Genomic DNA, 19,023 nt, shown 5'->3' with positions numbered 1-19,023 from the left:
TTCTGTCACATTCAATGACCTGTGAACATATTCACCCAGGCCCCTCAGCTCATGAAACCTCTTTAGAATTGTATCCCCTATTTTATAATGTTTTTGAGAGCTTTTCTGGCAAAACTACATCACTTCACACTTCTCTGTATTAAACCTCATTTGCCACCTATCCACCCATTTGGAAAGCTCCATGCTATTCTCGTCATAGTTTACAATTCTTCCAAGTTAATGTCATCTGCAAAGCTGGAAAATTGTCCCCTGCACACCAAGATCCAGATCAATATTTGCCAGGAAAAGCAAGGGTTCCAGTACTGACCCCTGGGATTTCACTACAAATCTTTCTCCAGCCTGAAAAATATCAATTGATGATTATTTGGTTTTCCACTACTCAGCCAAATTTGTATCCACAATGTCACTTTTCCCTTTTATGCCATGAACAACAATGTTCCTCATGTCTGTGTTGAGGTGCTATATCAAATTCATGTATATCATATCATAATTGTTACCATTATCACCTTTTCTGATCCCTCTTCAAGAAAACTTCAATATGTTAGTTAAACATGATTTCCCATTTAGAAATCCATGTTGATTCTTCCTAAACAACACACCTTTGTCGATGTGACTACTGCTTCTATCATGAATAATTGTTTCTAAAATTTTCACCATTACTGAAGCTAAACTAACAGGTCTGTAATTGCTGGGATTAGCCTTTAAACCTCTCCTGAAGAAGGAGAGGCCACTTTGGATTTGTTACTTGGCAATGAACTGGGTGTCTGGCCTATTTGTAGGAGAGCATTTTGGCGGTAGCGATCATAACTCTATTACTTTTACAATAGTCACGGAAAAGGATAGGTACGTGCAGCAGGGTAAGGTTTATAATTAGGGGCAGGGTAATTATAATTCTGTTAGGCAAGAACTGGGTAACATAAAATAGAAACAGATGCTGTCAGGGAAGAGCATGATAGAAATGTAGAGATTGTTTAAGGAGTGCATACTACATGTGTTCGATATGTTTGTCCCTAGCAGGCAGGGATGATGCGGTCAAATGAGGCAGCCTTGGTTCTCGAGAGAGGTCGAACGACTGATGAAGAGGAAGAAGGATGCTTACATAAGGTTTAGGAAGAAAGGATTGGAAAAGGCTCTAGAGGGATACAAGTTATCCAGGAAGGAGCTGAAGAAAGGGTTTAGGAGAGATATAAGGGGGCAGAGGAAAACCTTGGCCCATAGGATAAAGGAAAACCCCAAGGCTTTTTACATGTACGTGAGAAATAAAAGAATGACCAGAGAAAGGATAAGGCTGATCAAGAATTGTAAAGAGTATTTGTGTACACAGGCTACAGAGATAGGAGTGGTCCTTAAAGAATACCTTGCTTTGATATTCACAACTGAGAGGGACCTAGTTGTAAGGAGAGGACAGCGTGAAACAGGCTAGTAGGCTAGAGGAGGTGGATGTTAGTAAGGAAGATGTACTAGGAGTTTTGAGGAAATTGAAGATAGATAAATCCTGCAGGCCTGATGGGATTTATCCAAGAATTCTATGGGAAGTAAGGAAAGAGATCACAGGGCCTTTGGTGATGATCTTTTCATCCACACTGTCCACGGGTATAGTGCTGGAAGATTGGACAGAGAAAAGCTTGTTCAAAAAACGGAATAGGGATAACCCCGGAAATTACAGAACAGTTAGTCTTACTTCAGTGGTGGGAAATTATTGGAAAGGGCTCTGAGAGATAGGATTTATGAACAGCTGGAAAAGTACAGTTTGATTTGTGATAGTCAGCACGGATTTGTGAGGGGTAGATCATGCCTCACAAACCTTATTGAATTCTTTGAAGAGGTGACCAAACACATGGATGAAGGTAGAGCAGTGGATGTGGTATACATGGATTTAAGCAAGGTGTTTCATAAGTTCCCCATAGTAGGATCATGTAGAAAGTAAGGAGGCATGGTAGAGGTGTATAAAACATATAGAGTGGATAGCCAAAGGCTTTTTCCTAAGGTGAAGGTAGTAATTACGAGGGGGTATAGTTTTAAAGTGAGTGGAGGTACATGTAGGGGAGACGTCAGAGGTAGGTTCTTTACTCAGAGAGTGGTAGGAGAGTGGAATGCATTGCTGGAGGGGGTAGTGGAGTTGGCCTCATTAGGGGCATTAGGGGCTATTAGGTAGGCATATGGATGATAGTATCAAGGTAGGTGTGGAGGTTAGATAGACCTTAGATTTTGGGTAAATGTTCAGCACAACGTCATGGTTCAAAGGGCCTGTACTGCGCTGTACAGTTTGCTGTTCTATGTTCTAAGGCCATAATGTTGGCACTTCAGTCTTCTGGCACTCCCCTGAATCCAGGGAAGTCTGAAGGATTATGGCAAGTGCATCCACAAATTCTACCCTCACTTCTGTCAAAATCCATAGATAAACGTCAGCTTTTGTGCTCCTGAGATGCTGCTTGGCCTGCTGTATTCATCCAGCCTCACATTTTATTATCTTGGAATCTCCAGCATCTGCAGTTCCCATTATCTCTGATACACTCATCTAATCCTGTTGTCTTGTTCACGCTTGTTCTTCTTCCTTATTTATTTTGCTCCTTTTTCTGGCAGGATTTCTTCATCTGTTACAGTGTTTCAGGCAACATTCCTTCATTTAAAGAAAGATGCAAAGTACTTTTTAATACCTCAGCCATAGCCCACCATGGTCTGTAATTCTCCTTTTAATCATAGAATCATACAATCCCTACAATGAGGAAGCAGGCCATTTGGCCCACCAAGTCCACACTGACCCTTCTGAACAGCAGCCCACCTAGACCCACATCCACACTCTTACCCTGCAACTCTGCAATTCCCATGGCTAATGCACCTAGCCTGCACATCCCTGGGCACTATGGCTAATTTAGCATGGCCAGTCCACCTAATTGCACATCTTTCAACTGTGGGAGGAAACTGGAGCGCTCAGAAAAAACTCATGTGGACATAGGGAGAATGACCCTGATTGGCCATACTCCTCCTTCTGCCACTCTCTTACTGTTTGTTTACCTTTATAAGCCATTTCTCATTGTCTTTCTTTGCTTTTCTTTTCACTTTTTCTCCTTTTCACTAAACTTTCAGCACCGCTGTTGATTCACAATTGTATTTGCTGTTGAAAGCCTCTTCTCACCACATCTTTTCTTTCTAATGTTAATTTCTACCTCCAGAGAATTCTGGATCTGTTTGCCTTTACTTTTGCATTTGACAGACTATACTTCGACTCATTCAAAACCATTTGATCCTTGAAGATGGCCCATTATTCAGTTACTTATCTTACCACCAACTGCTTATTCTACTTAAACCTGCTCACCTCTATTCTCGTCCCTTTGAAGTCAACTCTCCACCAATTGACGTTTTTTTCTCTGGAATGTTGCATGTTATTCTCTGACAGCAACTTGAGCCTCATGATAAAAGTATCACTGTGTTCTAAAGTTTCCCCAGTGACATTTGATTCACTTGGCCCACATCATTTCCAAGGATTAGGTCCAACAATACACCCTTTCTTGTTGCACTGGGCACAAACTGCTGGAGGAAATTTTCCCTAATACAATCCTGGAACACTTGGCCATTGCTGCTGCTTACACTACTGGTACCCCATCTATATTTAGGTAAAAACTGTCCCCTAATGCTGGCAGTTCCCTGAAATTTCCATGCAGATATGTTCCAATATATCCTTTCTAATACTAGTGGCCTGCGGACAACACAAAGCAATGAAATTGTACATTTTTATTCCATAGCTCTAGCCTAAGTGACTCTGTCCTTGAACCTTCTGAGTCATTCTCCTTCTGTAGGACTGCAAGGCCCGTAAACCAACTGTCTTTCTTTCCTTCCTTCGTTTTCTATCTTCCTTGAACAACTAACACCCAGGAATAGTTAACACCAAGTCCTGCCCTTCCTTGAGCCAGGTCTCTCGCTGCTTCAATATCATAATTTTGCACTACATTCTTTGACACTAACTCCCCAACATTACCTATCAGCCAGCTTCTTCCCCTTTACCTAAATAAATATTAATCACTGGAGGTTGAAAAAGATAGGAATAAAACATGAAAAAGAAAAGGAGAAGCTCATTCCCCATGTCACTGAATGCACTTACTCAAAAAACTCCCACTTTACACACTTTACACCCAAAGCAGCATTCTGTACAGACAAAGCACATGTTTTTCAAATTCGACTGAATTCAGGTTTCTGGAAACCACTTATAACAAGCCGTCTCATTAAATGGCAGCAGTTGCTCTAAAAGTGATGATCTACCCCTATTTTAAGGTTTACAGCAGACATTTGAAGCCCATGAGCCAAAATTCTTTGCATGATAGTGCGTTATCATGAGTTGCTGGGTAAAGTTTACTCTTTGAAATTTAGAAGAATTAAAGGTAATCTCATTGAAATGTACAAGATTCTGAAGGTCCTGGTCAGTATAGATACTTAAAGGTTATTTCCCTGGCTGGAAGGTCAAGAATGTAGTTGCACTGCCTCAAGGTAAAGTTTGTGTTGTTACTTTTATAGGCTTTGTGAATATAAATTGCTTTGCTCCTGTGTCCCAACTGAAATCCTATTTCCATTGAGTATTCTGCCTCTTTATTCTACTTACTAAAATACTTCAAATGTACTTTCCTGTTCTGAAATTCAATTGTCACTTATGTGTCCATCATACAAATTTATTAATTACTTGTGCTTTGTATTAATATTTTTCAGTATTATCAAAACCTTCATAATTTGATCATCCAAACATTTTGCAACTGTTTTTAATTTGGCGAGGCATTGAACTAATATTTTTATTATTATTGGTATTGGTATTATTGGTATTATTGATAGACTATTAATCCACTGACGCAGTGATATCATGGCAAATGGTGAAATTTGAATTCAATGAAAATCTGGAAGAAGAGTCTAATGATGACGATGAAACCATTGCTGATTGTCAGGAAGAACCCATCTCATTCACTAATGTCCTTTAGGGAAGAAAGAGCTGCTGTCCTTACATGGCCTGGGCTACATGTGACTCCAGACCCAAAGCAATGTGGTTGACTCTTAATCGACCTCTGGCCAAATACGGATGGGCAATAGAGGCTGGCCTGGCAAGCGAAGCCCACATCTCATAACCAAATATATTTTTTAAAAAAAATTCAAATTGTTTATATAAATAGTGAACAGCAGTGATATCCACAGAGCATCACTTCCCCCAATTTAATGTCTTTTGACTGTCAATTCTACCACTTGTTCCTTTACATGCTTTACATGCACGTACATGCCTTTAGCTCTACCTGCCTTAGTCACGGGTTATATAAATTTTACTGAGAGACTGTTGAAAATCAAGGTAAATTGGATCTACAAATTGTTGGATAAGAAAACGATTCTGAAAGGGTTAATGTTCATGATACATTGGCTCCATGCGTTCTATTGTAGGAGCATTTGTGGCACACTAGTAGTGCCCTTAACCCTGGACCGCAAGGCTCTGGTTCAAATTCCATCTGCTCCCCGAGATGTGTGAGAAATCCACCTTTCAGGAGTACAGCTCACAGCATCATTCAGTCCAGCGAGACATCCATTTATTTTTGGTGGTGTGTACTTCACCATCTATTAATTTGAAAGGGGCACCTTCTGTGATGATAGGACCGAGTGCTTGATTCAACCATATACAGTGTGCAGATTTACATTGACATAAGCACTCTTTGGTCCAGTGACTTGATAACTTTAAACAATAAGTAAAAACTAAAAGAATGTTTGAATACTGTGTAGGTTTTGTGTCATCTGTGGAGGGAAAATGTGTCAATTTATTTGTGTCTAAGCAACATGGGCAATGATGAAATACGTGGCAGAATTGGGCAACCAGTACAGTGAGATTCATCTTGATGTTGAAATCATTTTGCTTGACAGATGCCATGATTCTCAAAAGGCAATGATGAGAAGCCAGTTGACAAGAATTAACACTTGTAAATGTGTTTAATATTCAGCATGCCATCTTATTAAACTCACCAAGAGCTTGGAGACTGTGAAAACATGACAAAGAAACGAGGGTGTGCTCCTGGCAGGTGCAACTCACCAATGGCTCTGAATAACCTCCATGTTGGCAACATTTCAGGGCACTGTCCAGGGAAGTAGCCACATGCACTTTTCAGCTATAGACATTGGCATCCAGCATCTGCCAAACGATCACAAAAATTATGGCACTTCTCCGATGCATTGGGTAGTACATTGCAGAGAGACATAGATAAGCTGCAGAGCTGGGCTGAGAGGTTGCAAATGGAGTTTAATGCAGACAAGTGTGAGGTGATGCACTTTGGTAGCAGTAACCAGAAGGCAAAGTACAGGGCTAATGGTAAGATTCTTAGCAGTGTAGATGAGCAGAGAGATCTCGGTGTCCATGTACACAGATCCTTGAAAGTTGCCACCCAGGTTGACAGAGTTGTTAAGAAGGCATACAGTGTTTTAGCTTTTATTAATAGAGGGATTGAGTTCCGGAACCAAGAGGTTATGGTGAAGCTGTACAAAACTCTGGTGCGGCAACACTTGGAGTATTGTGTACAGTTCTGGTCACCGTATTATAAGAAGGATGTAGAAGCTTTGGAAAGGGTGCAGAGGAGAATTATTAGGATGTTGCCTGGTATGGAGGGAAGGTCTTACGAGGAAAGGCTGAGGGACTTGAGGCTGTTTTCATTAGAGAGAAGAAGGTTGAGAGGTGACTTAATTGAAACATATAAAATAATCAGAGGGTTAGATAGGGTGGATAGGGAGAGCCTTTTACCTAGGATGGTGACGGCGGGCACGAGGGGGCATAGCTTTAAATTGAGGGGTGAAAGTTATAGGACAGATGTCAGATGTAGTTTCTTTACTCAGAGAGTAGTAAGGGAATGGAACGCTTTGCCTGCAACGATAGTAGATTCACCAACTTTAGGTACATTTAAGTCGTCATTGGACAAACATATGGACTTACATGGAATAGTGTAGGTTAGATGGGCTTGAGATCGGTATGACAGGTCGGCACAACATCGAGGGCTGAAGGGCCTGCACTGTGCTGTAATGTTCTATGTTCTATGTTCTATGGTATCCTTTGATGTTATGCCTTATTCACATCAATCAACATACCACCTGCAAGAGAAACACTAACCACATTACTGAAGAACCCAAATAACTCATCTGCACAGATAACATGCTGAAATTACAGGCCCTATGCCTCACGACCCACTTGACCTTTAATGGCCAGATCTACGAACAGATCAACAGGACACCAATGGGTCACCCATTTCTGGATTAATAGTAGAAGCAGTGATGCAGAGACGTGAAAGCATGGCCCTTCCGCAGATCCCACACAAACTTTGGATCTGATTTGTACGCAACTCCCCCATCATCATTAAACAAACTAAATTAGATGAAACACACCAACTTATAAACAGTACTTTCATCCGCATCAAATTCACCAGAGAGGAAGAAAAAAAACAAACAGCTCCTATTCCTGGGCAGCACGATGGCACAGTGCTTAGCACTACTGCCTTCCAGTGCTAGGGACCGGGATTCGATTCCAGCTTCGGGCGACTGTACGTGTGGAGTCTGCATATTCTCCCCCTTTCTCTGTGTGTTTCCTCCGGTGCTCCGGTTTCTTCCCACAGTCCAAAGATGTGCAGGTTAGGTGGATTGGCCATGTAGTTTTCAGGGAGGTGTAGATTAGATGGGTTATAGGGGGATGAGTCTGGGTGGGATGCTCCGAGGTTTGGCGTGGAATTGTTGGGCCAAAGGGCCTGTTTCCACACTGTAGGGAGTCTATGATTCCTGGAAATGATGGTGGAACACAGGGCTAATGGGGAATTTCTGATCAATGTGGACAGAAAGGCCACTCACATGAATCAAGTCCTAAATTTCAACAGTAACCACCCCAACGCCCACAAACAGTTGCATGCAAACACCATTTAAAACAAGCCACAGCACACTGCAGCAACTCAGAACAACGCCAAAATAAAAAAGAATACCGCCACCAAATATTTAGAGGCAATAGATACCTGAACAGCTGGTCGGACAATGCCTGTCACATAAACAACAACAGGAAGGTACAGTACGCCCTGACACACTTATCATGTTACCATACATCAAAAACATATCTGAACTGACCACAAGTCTCCCATGGCCACTGGGCATCAGAGTGGCACACAAACCTACATCAACCCTATGCCAATTGCTAACAAGAACCAAAGACCACTTACCCGCTATGGACAGAACCAACAGAATATACAAGATTCCATGCGAGGGAAGGGAGGGAGGCAGAAAAGAGGAAGTTATAGGCCAGTTAGTCATTGGTAAGATTTTACAGTTCATTATCAAGGATGAGATTGTGGGGCACTTGGAAGTACATGGTAAAACAGGGTTGAGTCAACATGGCTTCATCAAGGAGAAGTCATATCTGACAGATCTGTTACAATTATTTGAGAAGGTAATGAACAAGTTGGACAAAGGAGAAACAGTAAAGGTGATCTTTTGGGGATCTCTAGAAGGTATTTGTGAAGGTGCTACAACGGGAAGCTGCGATACATGCTAAGAGGCCATGGTGTTTGGGGCAAGGTCCTGGTATGAATACAGGATTATCTGATTAAAAGCAGGCAGAGAGTGGAAATAAAGGAAATTTTGTCAGGAAAGTGGCCAGTAATGTATAGAGTGAATGTTGGGACGACATCTGTTTACTTTATACATTAACAATCTCAACAAAGGAACTGAGGGAGATAATATGAGCTGCAGATGCTGGAGAATCCGAGCTAACAAGGTGTAGAGCTGGATGAACACAGAAGGCCAAGCAGCATCCTAGGAGCAGAAATGCTGAAATTTCTGGCCTAGACCCTTCATCAGAAATCATCCTTCATCATTTCTGATGAAGGGTCTAGGCCTGAAACATCAGCTTTCCTGCTCCTAAGATACTGCTTGGCCTGCTGTGTTCATCCAGCTCTACACCTTGTTATCAAAGGAACTGAGGGCATTATGTCTACAGTTGCAGATGACTCAAAGATAGGTGGAGGAACAAATAATGTTAAGGAAGCAGGGAGACTGCAGAAGGACTTGGAATAGGTTAGCAGAATGGGCAAAGAAGTGGCAGAGAGAATTCAATGTGGGGAAGTGTGAGGTTATGAACTTTGGTGGGAAGAATAGGGGCATAGACCATTTTCTGTGGCTTTGAAAGGTTTTTAGTTTTTGCCCTAGTTTCTTTTAGAAAGAGATTAGGGGACAGGTAGCAAGTAGTCAATGAGAAGACAAACGACTTGTGAAGCCTTCGGTATTTTTCAAAAGTTGCAACCACAGTAGTAGCTTGAGTGGGTGTGGTTAACTCCCACCCACAGAACCAAGATCTTTAATTTAGCTTTCAGCAGTTGCTGTTGGGGTCTTGAAGAAATTGAAACTATTTTTTATCCCTTTCTTGGTTACAGCCAAAAGCTGGGGATTCTCTGCCTGCCATGGGAGTTACTCATGAGACAATTTTGTTTTCTGAATTTGCCTTTTGCTAAGGGTGTGTCTGTGGGATGTTGCTATATTGGAATAGTAGGAATATTAGAATAGTTACTGCTTAGTAGAAAAATAATCTATTGTTCTGTTCCATTTTCCAGTAGAGTTGTTATTCCATGTTCCTCTTCCTTTGGACACATTTTAATAATAGTGTTTGAAAAAATTGTGTTTTGCTTAATGTAGAGTAGTTTGACTAACTGAATTGCATGTGGAAAACAGCACCTCACATTTACCTTTTAAAACAAGTAAAAGTTGGGGTTTAGGCTATCTTCTTCATATATTTTGAAGGGGTGAGGTCTGGTCCATAACATAAGGAAAGACTTTGGAAATCTGAAGTGCAAAGGGACTTGGGAGTCCTGGTTCAGCATTCTCATAAGGCTACCTTGCAGGTTCAGTTAGCAATTAGGGAGGCAAATGTAATGTTAGAATTCATTTCAAGAAGACTAGAACACAAGATAATATATACTGCTTTGGATGTACAGGCTGTGGTCAAACTACATTTGAAATATTGTGAGCAGTTTTGGGTCCCGCATCTAAGGAAGGATGTGGTGGTGTTGGACTGGGTCCAGGGGAGATTGATTCAAGATTGATTCTGGGGATGAAGGCCTTGGCATATAAGGAGAGGTTGAGGATTCTGGATCTGTACTCGATGGATTTTCAAAGAAATAGTCGGTTGATCTGATTAGAACTTATTGGATATTGATAGGCCTGGTTAGAGCGGATGTGGAGAGATTAGGATATGAGGACATAGCCTCAGAGTGAAGGGACAACTCTTTAGAACTGAGATGAGGGGTAATTTCTTCAGCTGGTGCGTGTTGAATGTGTGGAATACTTCATCACAGATGGCTGTGGAGGTTAAGTCATTGAATGTATTTAAGACAACAAGTCCACCGACTCCCACAGCTACCTAGAATACACCTCCTCCCACCCACCTTCAAAAATGTCATCCCCTATTCTCAATTCCTTTGCCTCCGCCGCATCTGTTCCCAGGATGATGCATTCCGCTCCTGTGTATCTCAGCAGCAGGAGCACATGTCTCTTCAGAAATCCTTAAAGGAATTGAAACAGTAAATAATATTTTGTTTTTGAGAACTGTATATGAAGTTGTAGCATTTTAAATGTAATGTAATATTTCAGTGAGGTTCCTATTGCAATTTTTCAAGGACTGCAAAGTCCCTCCTGCAATTGTTGAGAATGCCCTAGACCGTGTCTCGCGCATTTCCTGCAACTCATCCTTCTCACCCCCACCCCGCAATAACCACCAAAAGAGAATCCCCCTCATCATCATGTACCACTCCACTCAACATTTGGATCCAACGCATCACCCTCCAACACTTCTGCCATTTACAATCCGACCCCACTACCACAGACACTTTTCCATCCCCAACTTTGTCTGCTTTCTGGAGGGACCAATCTCTCCATGACTACCTTGTCTGCTCCACACTACCCCCCCCCAACCCCACCACACCCACCACTTTCCCCTGCAACCACAGGAAGTGCTACACTTGCCCCCATACCTCCTCCCTCACCCCCATCCCTGGCCACAAGTAGACTTTCCACATTAAGCAGATGTTCACCTGCACATCTGCCAATGTGGTATACTGCATCTGCTGTACCCGCTGTGGCCTCCTATACATTGGGGAAACAAACGGAGGCTTGGGGATCGCTTTGCAGAACACCTACACTCGGTTCAACTCACCGTCCCAATCCTTAGATGGCATGTCCATCCTGGTCCTCCTGTAGTGCCACAACAATGCCACCTGAAGGTTGCAGGAACTGCAACTCACATTTCTCTTGTGAATGCTGCAGCCCAATGGTATCAATGTGGATTTCACAAGCTTCAAAATCTCTCCTCCTCCTACTGCATCCCAAAACCAGACCAGTTCGTCCCTGCCTCCCTAACCTGTTCTTTCTCTCACCTATCCCCTCCCCACACCTCAGGCTGCACTCCCATTTCCTACCTACTAACCTCATCCCACCCCCTTGATCTGTCCGTCCTCCCCAGACTGACCTATCGCCTCCCTACTTTCACACCTACACTCACCTCTACTGGCTCCATCCCCACCTCTTTAACTGTCTATCTCCTCTCCATCTATCTTCTCCTCTATCATCTTTGGTCCGCCTCCCCCTCTCTCCCTACTTATTTCCGAACCCACTCTCCCGCCTCCTTTTTTGATGAAGGGTCTAGGCCCGAAATGTCAGTTTTTGTGCTCCTAAGCTGCTGCTTGGCCAGCTGTGTTCATCCAGCTCCACACGCTGTTATCTCAGATTCTTGATTAGTAAGGGAATCAAGGGTTATAGGGAGAAGACAGGATTATGGGGCTCAGAAACATTTCAGCCACAATCAAATGGTGGAGCAGATTCGATGAGCCAAATAGCTGAATTCTCTCTTATGGTCATTTCGACTCATCACCGCCCATGTGAAAAGCCACCACATTGCACTTTGTCTGCACCTGACTCCCTTGCCCTTTGAAGTCTACCTTGCTGATGCTCACCTGATCCTTTTACACATCCCCAGTGGTGGTAACTTTGGTAGTGAAGTCAACCACCAATCTCCAAGCCTAAAATGCCCTCTAATCCCCCACATTGTGCGTGACTGACACCCCTTAACTCCCTCATTGGCCTTATTCCCACTACAAAAAAACCTCTGCTTTTCCACCAGCTCCTGTTGATCCCCGAATCTTATTGCTTACCCTTGAAACCTCCTGAAAGATATTTTGATGTAGATTCAGGACTACAATCATCCCAGGTATCAACTGACTTTGATGAACTGCCTCTAGGTATGATTGATAAACCCCTGATTCACTATGTTTATTGTTCTTTGCCTAACAATACACGATTCCCCTGATTGTTTGGACCAAATGTGGGCAATTGGAACTAGCTGAGTGAACACCATGGTCATAATAGACCAGTTTGGGCCGAATGGCCTGTTTCCATGCTGTCTTACTGTATGGCTCTGTGAATACACCATCTGGAGATGCTGTTATTTGGGCGGCCATTGCTGAAGGTCACACTTAAAACATGAAGGATGAGAAGTGATTTGATAGAGGTGTACAAAATGATCAGAGGTATAGGTAGGGTGGATAGCCAGAGACTTTTTCCTAGGATGGAGGTAGTTATTATGAGGGGACATAGTCTTAAAGTGAATAGAGGTAGATATAGGGGAGGTAGGTTCTTTACTCAGAGAGCAGTAGGGGCATGGAATGCATTGCTGGAGAGGATAGTGGAGTTGGCCTTATTAGGGGCATTCAAGCGGCTATGGGACAGGTAAAAGGATGATAGTATAAGGTAGGGGTATAGGATAGAAAGACCTTATGTTTAGAGTAAAAGTTCAGCACAACATCGTGGGCCGAAGGGCCTGTCCTGTGCTGGATGGTTCTATGTTCTATGACTCAATATTGTAAGGACCGAATGCTTAATGTTCAAAGCTACAAATAAATTGGAGTTGGTAGCAAATGAAAATAGAACAGAGTAGATGCAATACTGGTAACAAAAAGCATTGTGTCAAGAGAGAATGTCCTTGAGGGGCAAAGACAGTTAAAGTTGAGATGTAAAAGATGTATGGTTATACCATGTGACAGTGTTCCTTAGCTGCCTGAATAGTGAGAAAAAGAGATAGAAGATCAAATCCACTGGAATTACAGATATGCAAAACAATATGCAAACAATAAATAGACCATATATTTGAGAAGATTTGAGAAGAATGATCGTCATGTGACAAGTGTCTTTTTGTTTCCTATACTTTTGATTGTGGATTAAATTAGGAAAAGAGCTGCTTTAAAAACCAAAAATTATTGAGGATGTACTTTTTTTGAAAGCAAGTAACTCAAAATTCATGTAAGTGCTGTTTACATGGTTACTGGTTCAAGCATTAATAGTAAGTTTGCAGATGAGCTGGAGGCAAAGGCTGAGTACAAGTGGAGATTCAGTTGACAAAAAATATTCAATTGGTTTGTGGACTACTGACCAATTATCGATGACAAATGTCTTCTGCCCACTAATTGTTTTGTGATTGGCTCCCAGACAGCTGAAGAGCTTGAAACAATGAATGACAGACTAGGAAGCATCAACTGTGTGAGTGGATGTTTGGAGACCTTTGCTGACATTTACATTGCTGAGGCCAGACCCCAACTCTCTGACACCTCCTCCTACCCATCACTTCAGGTCACCTCCTGCCACCGCCTCCAACCTCATTGTTCCCCAACCCTGCACTGTCTGCTTCTCCTTCCCAAAATCCACAAACCTGCCTGCCCTTGTCGACCCATTGTCTCCGCCTGCTGCTGCCCCACCGAACTTATCTCCACCTATCTGGACTCCATTTTCTCCCCCTTGGTCCAGGAACTCCCTACCTACGTCTGTGACATGATCCATGCCCTCCACCTCCTCCAGAACTTCCAATTCCCCGGTCACCAACACCTCATTTTTACGATGGACATCCAGTCCCTATACACCTGCATTCCCCATGCAGGTGGCCTAAAGGCCATCCGCCTTTTCCTGTCCCGCAGGCCCGACCAGACCTGCTCAACCAACACCCTCATCCACCTAGCCAAACTCGTCCTCACCGTCAACAGCTTCTCTTTTGATTTCTCCCACTTCCTACAGACAAAGGGGGTGGCCATGGGTACCTGCATGGGCCCAAGCTATGGCTGCCTCTTTGTAGGTCATGTGGAACAATCCCTCTTCCGTACCTACACTGGCCCCGAACCCGACATCCTTCTCCGTTACGCTGATGATTGTATCAGCGCCGGCTCATGCTCCCATGAGGAGCGCGAACAGTTCATCCACTTCACCAACACTTTCCACCCGAAACTCAAGTTCTCCTGGATTATTTCTAACACCTCCCTCACTTTCCTGGACCTCAGCCCAATGGTATCAATGTGGATTTCACAAACTTCAAAATCTCTCCTCCCCCTCCTGCACCCCAAAGCTAGCCCAGCTCGTCGCCGCCTCCCTAACCTGTTCTTCCTCTCACCTATCCCCTCCTCCCACCTCAAGCTGCACCCCCATTTCCTTCCTACTAACCTCATCCCACCCGCTTGACTTGTCGTCCTCCCCAGACTGACCTATCCCCTCTCTACTGTCCCACCTACACTCACCTCTACTGGCTCCATCCCCACCCCTTTAACTTGTCTGTTTCCTCTCCATCTATCTTCTCCTCTATCCATCTTCAATCTGCTTCCCCCTCTCTCCCTATTTATTTCAGAATCTTCTCCTCCTTCCCTCTTTCTGATGAAGGGTCTAGGCCTGAAAATGTCAGCTTTTGTGCTCCTAAGATTCTGCTTGACCTGCTGTGTTCATCCAGCTCTACACTTTGTTATCCTTTGTGCCAAACATTGTTTTATGGTCCAAGGTGTGAGGTGAGCATCTCTTGCACAAACAGCTTCAGCAAAATCTTCATATCATCCAGTTTGTGGTGAGAAATGACAAATAACATTCATGCCACATAAGCGAAAGGGTATGACCATCTTCAACAAGAGAGAATGTAACTATTGCCTTTTGGCATTGAATAACATTGCCATCATGGAATCCCCAACTATCAACATCCTGGAGGTAACCATTGATCAGTAGCTGAACTAGAACAGCCATGTAAATACAGTGGTAGACGAGTGGATCAAGTACAAGGAGTACTGCAGTGACATCTCCTGATTCTTTAAACCTTACCAAACACAAGGCACAAGTCAGAAGTACGATGGGATACTTCCCACTTGCCCATGTGGTGCAGCTCTAGCAACACTCAAGAAGCTTGAGAAACTCCAGAACAAAACAGTGGGCTTGACTGGAGCCATAACAAAAAGCATCCATTCCCTCAACCACTGACACTCAGTTGTAGTACCAACTGCAAGACTGCAGATTTTAACCAAAGATCCTTCGACAGCCCCTTCCAAACCCATAAAAATACCATTGACAATAACATGGACAGCAGATTCATTGCATTACCACCACCGTTAAGTTCCCCTCCAAGTCAATTACCATCCTGACTTGGAAATATATTGCCATTCCTTTGCTGTTGCTCAGTCAAAATCCTGGAATTCCTTCCCTACCAGCATTGTTGGTCAACCAATAGCATGTGGTCTGCAGTTGTTCAAGAATGCAACTCACCACCACTTTCTTAAGGGCAGTTAGGGATGGGTAATGAAAATTGTTGGACTGCCAGCAAAGTCCAATACCACAAATAAATTTTTAAACATGTTGTTCGCAGCTGTTGGTGTCTGCAAACACGACCATAGTATATTGGCAATAGTGAGTTCTCCAAGGGACAAGACGTCAATCACACCCTTTATGCAAGACCTGAACACAGTTCAGCTCCTTTATTCATTTAGTTTAAGAAGCATGATAGATTTAAGCAACACAGGAGTAGACATTTGGCCTATTGTACTTGTGCGGCCTCTTTGAAAGTTGTTGTATTCAATTTTCACACCTTCTCTCTCTCTGCTTACGTCTTCATTATTCCCCTTTAACCCTCTCTCCAGTTTTCTTCACAACTGTAATATTGAACATGGTCTATTGCTTTTTCAAGCAATTCATTCCAGATTAGATGGACATGCTAGGCAAAAAAACCTATTCTTCCTTCTGAACCTACAGCTTTGGATCTGTGTGATTTGGCAGCTAATGCTCCTATCAGTGTAGACAATTTCTTCTTATTTTCTCTGTCAAACTTCTATTAAATCTCAACTTAACTACCTCTACTGTAAAAAGAACAATCCGAACCTTTCTAATTTAGACCCTTATGATATGGTGGAATAATTTACAGGTGTGGCAGAGACAATCTGAGACTTTGAAAGTCAATTTGCATGTCAGCTACCAATGTGATATCATCAACATACAGGACATCTTATATCAAAATATATTGTAGTTTTGTCCTCACTTTCAGTCCAGCAGATTGGAGAATTTGACCTCTTATCTACTACGTAAACCGTAAGGTAAACTCTTTCCACATTTGTTGGAAAGGCAAAAGTTGGGAGCAAGGAGAATAAAATAATAAAGTGGGTGTGAGGACACAACTCTGATATTCTGTTCTTCACTATTAATCTAATGCTGTCAATCTATTAAGGAGAGATCTTGTGGTGTGCAGTGATGGTGGCAAGATCTGCCTACGGGACCTCATAGAAAATGAGTTCCCTGATTGGAAGATGTTAATTGGTATAGTCAGGGAGCCCCGGGAGACAGGATACTGGCCTCTGTGGAATTATTCCTGGGTTCTTCCCACAGATCTCAAAAGATGGCAAGACAGGTTAAAAGCATAATTAAGAAGACATACGGGACACTAGCTTTTTATCACTCATGGCATAAATTATGAGATCAGAGAATTCATGCTGGCGCTGTACAGAACTTTGATTAAGCCACAGCTGGAGTAACATATGCAGTTCTAGTTACCTCACTATAAAAAGGGTGTGTTTGAACTAGAGGGGGTGCAAAGGAGATTTACCAGAATGTGCTGGATTGAGCATTTCAGCTATAAAGAGAGGCTGGATGAGCTGTTGTTTTCTTTGCAGCAGAGAAGATTGGGGAGGGTGGTGGTTGGGCAGGGGTGTGGCAGGATCTGAAACAGGTGTACAAGATTATGATGAGCAAGACCAGATGAGCAGAAAGTAACAGTTCCCCATAGTTGAAGAGTCAAAACAAGGGTGTAGAATTTTAAAGTGAAAGGCAGGATGTTTAGTGGCACTTGAAGAAAATATTTTTCACCCAGGGGATACTGGCAATCTGGAATGCACTATATGGGAGAATAGTTGAAGCAAGAAAGCTCACAACCTTTAAGAAGTACTTAGATGCGCACTTGAACTGAGATAATATTCAATACATGGGCCTAGTGTGGGTAAGTGGGACTACTGTGGATACTAGCCTATTTCTGGTGGTACATACTCGATTGGCTGAAGGGCCCCCTATGCACTGCATCATTCAATTGTACAACATTACACTACAACAATACACTATTCTGTTCGATTGTGCGTGGTCATGCAGAAGAGTCGTTGAAACTGAGGAACTTGTGAGGCAATTATCTCCAAAATCTTGTAAAATCCCTCCCAAGTGATGGTGTTGAATGATCTACTGAGATCTATGTACGTAAGGTAAGGAGATATATCCTGTTCTCCAAATGTCTCTTGTAAGTGATGCATGGAGAGATCATGTCCTCTGCTAATTTACCATTATGGAAACCCAATTGTGCTCTGTACATGTTCGGCCTGCATGCAGATGGAAATATGATTGCCATTATTACCACAATATCATAATTCTACATTTGTCCTTATAGCTCCTCAACATTATTCACTACATTTACATGTATCTGTTCTCAAACTGTCTTTGAATTCCCCATGGTTCTCCTTGGTCTTCTATTTAATATGGTACAATGTCTTTCCCTACCATGCCCTCTCACTTCTTCTTGCTCATTGTTAATTTCATGCTTGCCCATCCCCTTATTAATTTCGTTTAAAGATACCCCTCCATCTCTAATGAACCTTGTCCTGAGGATATTGGCTCCAATGTTGTTGAGCTGCAACCCATGTCTTTTGAATAAGTGACTCTAGCCACAGAATTGATTCTAAACTCCTAAGAATCTTCGGTACAATTTGTTGCTCCTGCACCATACTTAAAGTGATCTTCATAATTGTCCCAACCTTCTTATTTGTAGTTTTGCTGATGCACGACAGTGAGAATGGTCCAGAAACTGCAACTTTCAGTCTTCTACTTTTTAACTTTCCCCCTAGTTCCTGAATATTTGACCACAGGATCTGTTTACCTGTTCTGTCTATGTGATTGTTACTGGCATCAACCACAACATACAGCACACTTCTTCACATGTGTAGGATAATCTGCATCATCCCTGTGGTACTGTTTGGCTTAGTACCAAGGAGGCAACACACCATGCTGGACTCATTATGATGGTTATGAAAATATCTGTCTGTGGCTGTAATGCTGGAATCACCTAGCAGACTGCATTTCCACTATTTGCTGCTCCCTGCCTGTGCAGTTTTTCATTCATTGTTTGTATAGGGTGGACAGCACTTATTTAAAGTGTTGTCACTCCCACCAGTTGCCTATGAAACATTTAAGAGTACAATCTATATTCACCAGCACGTCCTGCCTCTCCCTATTCTTCCAGCTGTCCACCCATCTACTGCACTGAACTACTTCTGTTTGGTGACCTTGTGGAATGTGCATTCTGGGTGTCTCAGCCTCCCTGATGCTCTACAGTGACTTCAGCTCCCCCATAGCTCAGAAATCCTGAGCTCAAGCTGAAACAGTTGGCAATACATCCTACACATGTGCCCTTACCAATCCTTAAAATTATCAGAGACTACACACATTCTGAAGTTCTTACGCAATATAGAAATTGATTGCAGGAATGATGCAGGGACAAGCAACAAGTTCTCACCTTCACATAAAAACTTTTAAAAACTTGAGAAACTTTTGATCTAATATAACAAAAGTATTACAAATTTTTCTGACTTTTAAAGTTAATGGGAAAGTGCATTGCACAATCAAGAGAAAGGTCAATGATATAACCTGTTTGAAAGCTGTTTAAAAAGCATTTATTTGCTT

This window comes from Stegostoma tigrinum, chromosome 2, assembly GCF_030684315.1.
Source record: "Stegostoma tigrinum isolate sSteTig4 chromosome 2, sSteTig4.hap1, whole genome shotgun sequence".
Taxonomy (NCBI): domain Eukaryota; kingdom Metazoa; phylum Chordata; class Chondrichthyes; order Orectolobiformes; family Stegostomatidae; genus Stegostoma; species Stegostoma tigrinum.
The sequence above is the reverse complement of the archived record's forward strand: the minus strand, read 5'-3'. Positions refer to the sequence as shown.